Genomic DNA, 7,445 nt, shown 5'->3' on the forward strand with positions numbered 1-7,445 from the left:
TTACACATGCAAGTTCGTCTACTGTAATTCTCCCGATTTTTCGTACAACACTCTCTTTTAACTCACGGATGGTGTGCAGATTGTCTTTGTATACTTTATTTCCACATTTTTCTTTCCACTTTTATTCAGAACTGACCCTGTTACTCTAAACTTTTTTACTAGGTTTAATGTAGTGGTCCTATGTGGGACGGGAACACCAGGAAATTTCGTTGCAAAACGTCGTCGCACTTCTCTACAATTCCTCTTTCCGAAGTAACACTCGACAAGATAAATCCTTTGTTGTAATGTAAACTTTTGTGGTGCCATATTAAGCCACCATCTTCAACACACGGACATGGCACAACACAACTTCCGAGGGAGGATTATACTGGCGTCAGTCTGCAACGTCAACAGAAAGGGAAAGAGAGTGAAAAAAAACAGACTAGCGAGCGACTGTCGCAGACCCGTTCACCGGGAAAGACAAGCACTGATGCCGGGCTGCTTGCTGCCGAGTCTTGTAGCGAATGTCAGGGAATGCTCTATAAAAATCAATCACCTTCACCAATCAATACTTCTTCAGGGATGCGTGAAAATAATTAGTTGGGGAACAGTTAAGGGGAGGAGATACAGTTACGCACCAATTGTGCATTTATTTCAATATCGCCCGAATGGGCACTGCTACTAAAAAAAACCCTGGGTGTATCCAAGAGTATGAATTTATCTCCATCTTGCAAGTAGAAGCATTTTTTTTTATGTTGATTATTAAGCTGGACACGATGTTTGAAAAATATGATGAATAAGTATGACATCACGAGAGCCCCAGCACATGCTCCAAACTTCCCGACAAATGACATATGGCATGTGTTGTACTGTCCTGTGCTGTGTGCGTGTGTGGTAAAGTAAGAACAAATGGATTTAATTCATGAACTCGTGGAATAGACACCATTCGCTTGAATTTCTTATGAGGATAGACTTGAAATAAATTTGGATACAGTGTTTAGTGTATAAAAAAACTCATCCGAAGAAATGTTGTGTGAAAAAGTGACCCAGAAATTCACACACACATGGAGAGAACAGTGGAGTTTATGTTCAAGTAATTCATTTAAGGTAAGAAGTTAATTTTTCATTATTTAGTACTTGCATATAGGTAAATATTGCATATAGTAGGCTGCTACTTTTTATAAGTAAACCTGAAATAGTTTATGTTAATTTGTTTTTAATGATGAGATTTTGATAAATATAAAATAATAAAAAAATTCAAAACATTGAATGAGGAATGTAGTTGTTTTTCCAGACTACTATAAGTTATTACCTTCTGCCATCCAAGGAAATCCTTCTGCAATATATTATTGGGACGCAACTCCCAGAAAAGATATCTTACTTTCAAACAACTTGAAGTGGAAATCATGTGTTCAGTCACACATTTGATCATAAAATTTTTCATATTTGAATTTTTGCTGACAACACTACAATCAACCGAGCATTTACTATCTAGACAAATAGTACAAAATGCAGTTTTCACAAAATTGGGGCACAGTAAATGACACAACCTAGCCTGTGCAGCATTCTTGCAGACACTGCAATATATCAGAAAAGTATCGGCTGGTAAATACATTCTAAGCAATTTCCAGATACTGATGCAGCATTAGTGTAGGTTCAGCTTTAGTATTTATGGTATTTTTTACATGATTCAATTTCAAACTCTGTATGTTGCAAAATTTTTATCTGTGTTCAGTGCTTGAAAAATAATTTTAGAAATCCATAAAAAAAGAACATGCAATTTATGCTTTCATATCCTGAAAAGATCTTTCTTATCAAAACTGGTTTTTTTTATTATGATACTGCCACCATTCTCTCAGAAACTTCTGCTGTTGTGTAGGTTTGCATGATGTTGCTAGCTATGCTGTTATCGCCTGACATTGGCTGGTACTCTTTGGTGTCAACTGGTGCAGTAGAGGGATCCAGGTGTTGTGTGATGTCCACTATCGATGTTTGATTCATGTCGTAAGTGCAGAGTGGCATGGGTTTCTTTCAATTTTGTGTCCATCAGAATATTAGGAATATATTTGGTAGTTATTCAGGGTTGCTACGTGTCTGGAAAACAGGGAAATGTCAGGAAGTTTGGCTTATCAGGGAATTTTGCAGATCGTCTGGAATTTATGTGCATTTTGGAGTCTGCAAGAGAAAAAGTTGGAAAATGGACAAGCAGTTCACTTCCACTTGTGGATTCTGTTCTTGTGATTCCACTCCCAGAAAAGATTCAGTTTAGAAATTTGTTTCTTTCGTTCTTATGATTCTCAGTCTTGTGCAAAATTATGGTTCCTTCGAATTTCTGTAATAAATTTTCACTTTTGTAATTATGGCTCGGAAGTTGAAGACCTATAAATTGCCAAAAAAAAGACATAAAAAGACCTAAAAATATCAAAAAAAGGATCTAAAAATGGAAAAAAGGGCATATAAATGTGATCCAAATTAATTAATAACTTGAGTTTTAATTACATATTTAATGTATATGATCGTATACACCGTGCTGAAAGCTTCAAAACAAGAGAAAGTTGCCACTTACAGCGCGACCTTCCAGACAAGTTACGGTTAAAGGACCTTGTACCGTACCTGCTTCAGTCGTTCAAAAATGTTTTTCTCTCGTTTCAGGTATGGTTCAAATTTTTTTTATTTTTTTATTTCTTTACTACAGAAAGGATGTTTAAGAGGTGATGGTGATGATCTGATGATGATTCGAATTGAGAATGAGCAGTAAAAACGAAGTCAAAAGAAGGTGAAGTTGCAAAAGAAAAAGCCGTTAAGACCTAAAAAAAAGGCTAAAAAAGGACCAATAAGCCGAAAAAGGCAAAAAAGGACAAATAAAACCCACCTTTTTCTGGTCTACAATGACCCAAAACGAACATATATTATGTTGGGCCTCGTCTTCGGACACTAGGAAAAAAAAAATATATTTCCTCAACTTCCGAGCCCTATTTATAATACCAGATATTAGAAATAATACCAAAGTAAAACTAGCAGTCCAGATATCTGAATGATAATGTGATCATAATTATCAGAAAGGTTGGCATTTCCTATAGAATTCCTATATGCAACAAAAATTTCTCCAGAAGCTGTGTACTTATAAATGTAAGCAAAAAAGCCGCATTTTCTACGACACTAAATCTGCCAGAAAATGAAAAATTGTGTATGGTTCATAAACTTTTTCTGTTGTTTTTATATTGTGGAGATCTGTTATGGTGAAATAATGTACCTCTGTTACCTTAGCCTGAAGGCTAGATGCACGTGATTCTAACACCCAATACGTTTGGTGCCGATTGTAATTTTAAATATTACTATTCAAATTTTCACGTTCTTGTGTGTAGAATGAAATTTGCTAAAAAAAGAAGTTGTGAAAGTGAATATTCATAATAATTAACAGATTATATATTTAATTGAAAAACACAAGTTTCAAATGCAAAAATCATGATGATAAACATGTCTGGAAAAAATTCATTTTTGATCTGGAAAACCTGGAAATATCAGGGAATTTCATAATCAAAAAATCGTAGCAACCATGTTATTGCATTTGATGTGTTTGGAAAGTCTGGTGATGGAATGGACTTCTTTTATGCATACGTTACATGTTGCTCGATTCTATTGTTAATAGATGTGCTATGCACCCTTACTCTGCGCCATACAACTATGTTATCAAGGGGGGGAGACGAAGTATTTGACAGTTGGTTTGTGAGTTTCATCAACAGAGGGCTTTGTTAGGTGATTGGATGTTTTGTAGTATGATAGGGGAAGGCAAACTTGTTGCTCATTCTGGATGTTAGCTTTGGCTGGCTGGCCTGCATTTGAGTCTTGCTACACCAGTTGGAACTCAGTGTAACCATATTCTTATGCAGGGGTCTTCTCTCCTCTCAGATCTCTCGAGGAGTACGAGAAGGCTCTTCAAAAGAAAGCCACACATTCATCTTTTGTTTGGGTGGGTATTGGGAGATGGCATGAAGCTATTGGTTGCTTGTGTTTGGTTTTCTGTTCACTGGTCATGAATGTATCTGTCTGGTGGCTAGATCTAGGAAGTTGCATTTGTCTCACTTTTCCAGTTCAATTGTGAATTTGAGGTGACAACAGCAGCACACCTAGTGGCATGTTAGTAGACACAATTAAAGAGTTCTGCAACCTCTTTTGAGGCTCGAATCATCATTTGAGGCTCGTCGTAGCCTTTTATGATGTATATTTTGAGGGCACAGAGTTGGCAACACTGTGGGCCCTTATTGTAGCCTTTTATGAGGGGGTCCATTGCCCCCTGTTTACATCTGGCAACACTGCCGTAGATCCTTTGACAGTGTTGTTAACCTACTGGGTTTTTCACTGTAAACTTTCATCAAAGGGCCTGAGGGGTCCATGTACTCTTTATGTCTGGCAACACTGTTGGGGGCCTAGTGTTGGCGACCTGTGGGTTTTTACTGTAGCCTTTTATGAGGGGGACCCATTGTCCCCTTTTTATATTTGGCAACTCTATTGGATGTTTCTTCTTTGAGGCTTGGGTTTTGCCAACCCATCCGAAGAAAATTCCACTATATGATTTTTCACTGGCTAAGCTAACCTACAAATAGGAATTGGCAACACTGACGAGGCTCGAATTATCATTTGAGGCTCGAATCATCATTTGAGGCTCGAATCATCATTTGAGGCTCAAAATTATCCACAAAAATTCTACTATATGATATTTTGAAGCCTTTCACGGTGTATGTTAACCTCACAAGCAGTGTTGCCAACTCGGGGCGAGGCGTAGCCTTTTATGGTGTATGTTAACCCCACCAGCAGTGTTTCCAACTCGTCGTAGCCTTTCACGGTGTATAATTTTTAGCTTTTTTTTTTGTGTGTGTGTGTGTGTGTGTGTGTGTGTGTGTGTGTGTGTACATGTGCCCGGGCGAGGCGTAGCCTTTCACGGTGTATGTTAACCTCACTAGCAGTGTTTCCTACTAGCAGTGTTTCCAACTCGTCGTAGCCTTTCACGGTATATAATTTTTTTAGCTTTTTGTGTGTGTGTGAGTGTACGTGTGCCCGAACAAAACGTAGCCTTTCACGATGTGCCTTTGATAATGTATGTTAACCTCACTGGCAGTGTTGCCAACTCGCTCTACAAAACACTAAACTCGCTGAAATGGCGCTCGCTGAAATGGCGCTCGCTGAAAATGGGCGCTCGGGGTCAGTTCTCGGAGAGAGGTTAACTTAACCTAATTTTTTTTTGTACGAAGCAAACATATCCCACTCCCTTCTTCCCCGGCATGCTTTATGTTTGCGTAGGGGGTAAAGAAAAAGGGCTTTGCTTTACCAACGCTGAAATTGGCTTGCTCGAAACGAATCGCTAAATATAAAATAAAATAACAATGCCTATGAACCTGTTTGGCTTCAGGAAGCAGGCTATGGAGGTATCCGCCCAAAGCGCACCATCGCCACCTGCAAGCTGGGACCTGTTACCCTCCCTATTATCTAAACTCAACGGTTTGTTGATTATACACTTGAATAGCATCCTGACCCAGTACGACGAGGATGTGGGCAAGATTTTCTACATATTCAACAACAACTTGAATTATTACCAATTCCCCATCTCCGGCAAACTGCAGTTTGACATGAATCCCGAGAATAAAGGAGAGGCCAAAATTTCCTCCGGCAAGAACATCTATCGCATCAAACACGATAGGATGAACAGTACCACCACGTACGATGTATCTGCTGGCGATCGCCTGTACATAGAGCTCTTGGACGACTACGACAAACTCATCCCTCTTTTCATAGAAATGAAAATTAGCTATCCTATAATAAATAACAATAATGCCTAACGATATTTTTGGCCATACGAAACGCGACGACCATGGCGACGAGCTTCTCATGCTCGACGTCAGGGTCAAGAAGCTGCGAAGCGATCTGCAGGCCCTCCAGTCCACGCTCAACTCCAGCCTCCAGTCCGAGATAGCCAGCTTGCAGTCTCAGTGCTTGGACCCTGTACTCAAGATTGATGCAGAGCTAAAATCGCTGCTGCAAAAATACACCGACCTCGCGTCGATAGACAATCTCGACAAGCTGGCACTGAGTGTGGGCAATCTGCAGAACGAACTTCTGAAGCTGCAACAAACGCAAACCTCAGACGTTGAACAGCTGAAACAACGCTTGCAGGATCAAACAAGCAACATCCAGACCGAACTGCAAACTATCATCCAAAGTATTAAAACACAAGGCGACTACGATCGCGTGAACGCTAGTATTGCTAAATTGCGCGAACAGTTTCAATCTTTCGAAATCCCTACGTTGGAAAGCATCAAGGCTGAGCTTCAAACGGATGCTTTGCATGCGGCCATCAACGAAGTAAAAACTAAACTCCAAACGCTGGAGGATTTTATCAACAATCTACCGTCGTCCAGCGAACTGAACGCCATTGCCCGTAGCGTGGCCAACATCAAACTCCAACTTGAGACCTACGAGGATTTCGGGAAGCTGCAAGGCACCATAACCCATATTGAGGATGCTCTTGCTGCCATTAGAAATGATCTGGCGAACGTTCACGATGAGCTGGAAACCAAACTGCCGGGCATCAGGGATACACTGGCCAACGTCCAACAGCAAATCGCCAAACTGGAAAATCTGAATGCAGAATCCGAGTTGTCTCATTTCCATCACTTGATCGACGACATACAGACTAAGTTGGAAACCCTGCAACAATCTACCCCCACCCAGGATGACATAACGCAACTGCAAGAAGACATACGTGCTGCTGCCGATGCCTCCGAGTTGGACGCGGTGAAAAAAGCTTTGGAATCGCTCCAAAACACAGTGGCCACCCTGCCTACCTCTCAGGAACTGAAAAGCGTGAAGAGAACTCTCAACCGAATACTCAAATCCGACGACATCAAAAACATCCAATCCGAAATTGAATCGATACGGGGGTCTGTCGCGACTTTACCTACCAACCAGAACATCACCGAGCTGCATGAATTGTTTGCGGAAATTAGAACCCAGGTCCACGACCTTGTAATACAGAGCTCCAAGTTGACGCTTGTAGAAAGCCTGCAGCAGATTATTGCCAGCGTGAAAGAGCAAATTGGGAGTATCGAGGCAAGTCAGGAATCGACTATAGCTAATTTCAGCACCCAACTACATGACTTAAATGAAAAATTCAAGAGCCTTATTGTCGATGTAAAAATCAAACCAAACTACGACACTGTTGTTCATGCTATCGAGGAACACCTGGAATCGGTGAATGGCAGATTGGAGGATGTGGAGACTGAGGTTCGAACCAACGTAAACACTCTAAATGCCAGCATCGACAATCTCAAGTCTACGATTGTCATCGAACTGTACAGCATACCAAACAGAGAGTTCTCCTCCCCTTTCAATCCAGGTTACAAACTCTACATGTTGACTCCTGCAAAAGCCTATCATCAATTTTTCCTCGCTGGCACACTTCAGTTCGTCAA

The sequence above is a fragment of the Lepisma saccharinum genome, chromosome 24, assembly GCF_977018435.1.
Source record: "Lepisma saccharinum chromosome 24, izLepSacc3.1, whole genome shotgun sequence".
Classification (NCBI taxonomy): Eukaryota; Metazoa; Arthropoda; class Insecta; order Zygentoma; family Lepismatidae; genus Lepisma; species Lepisma saccharinum.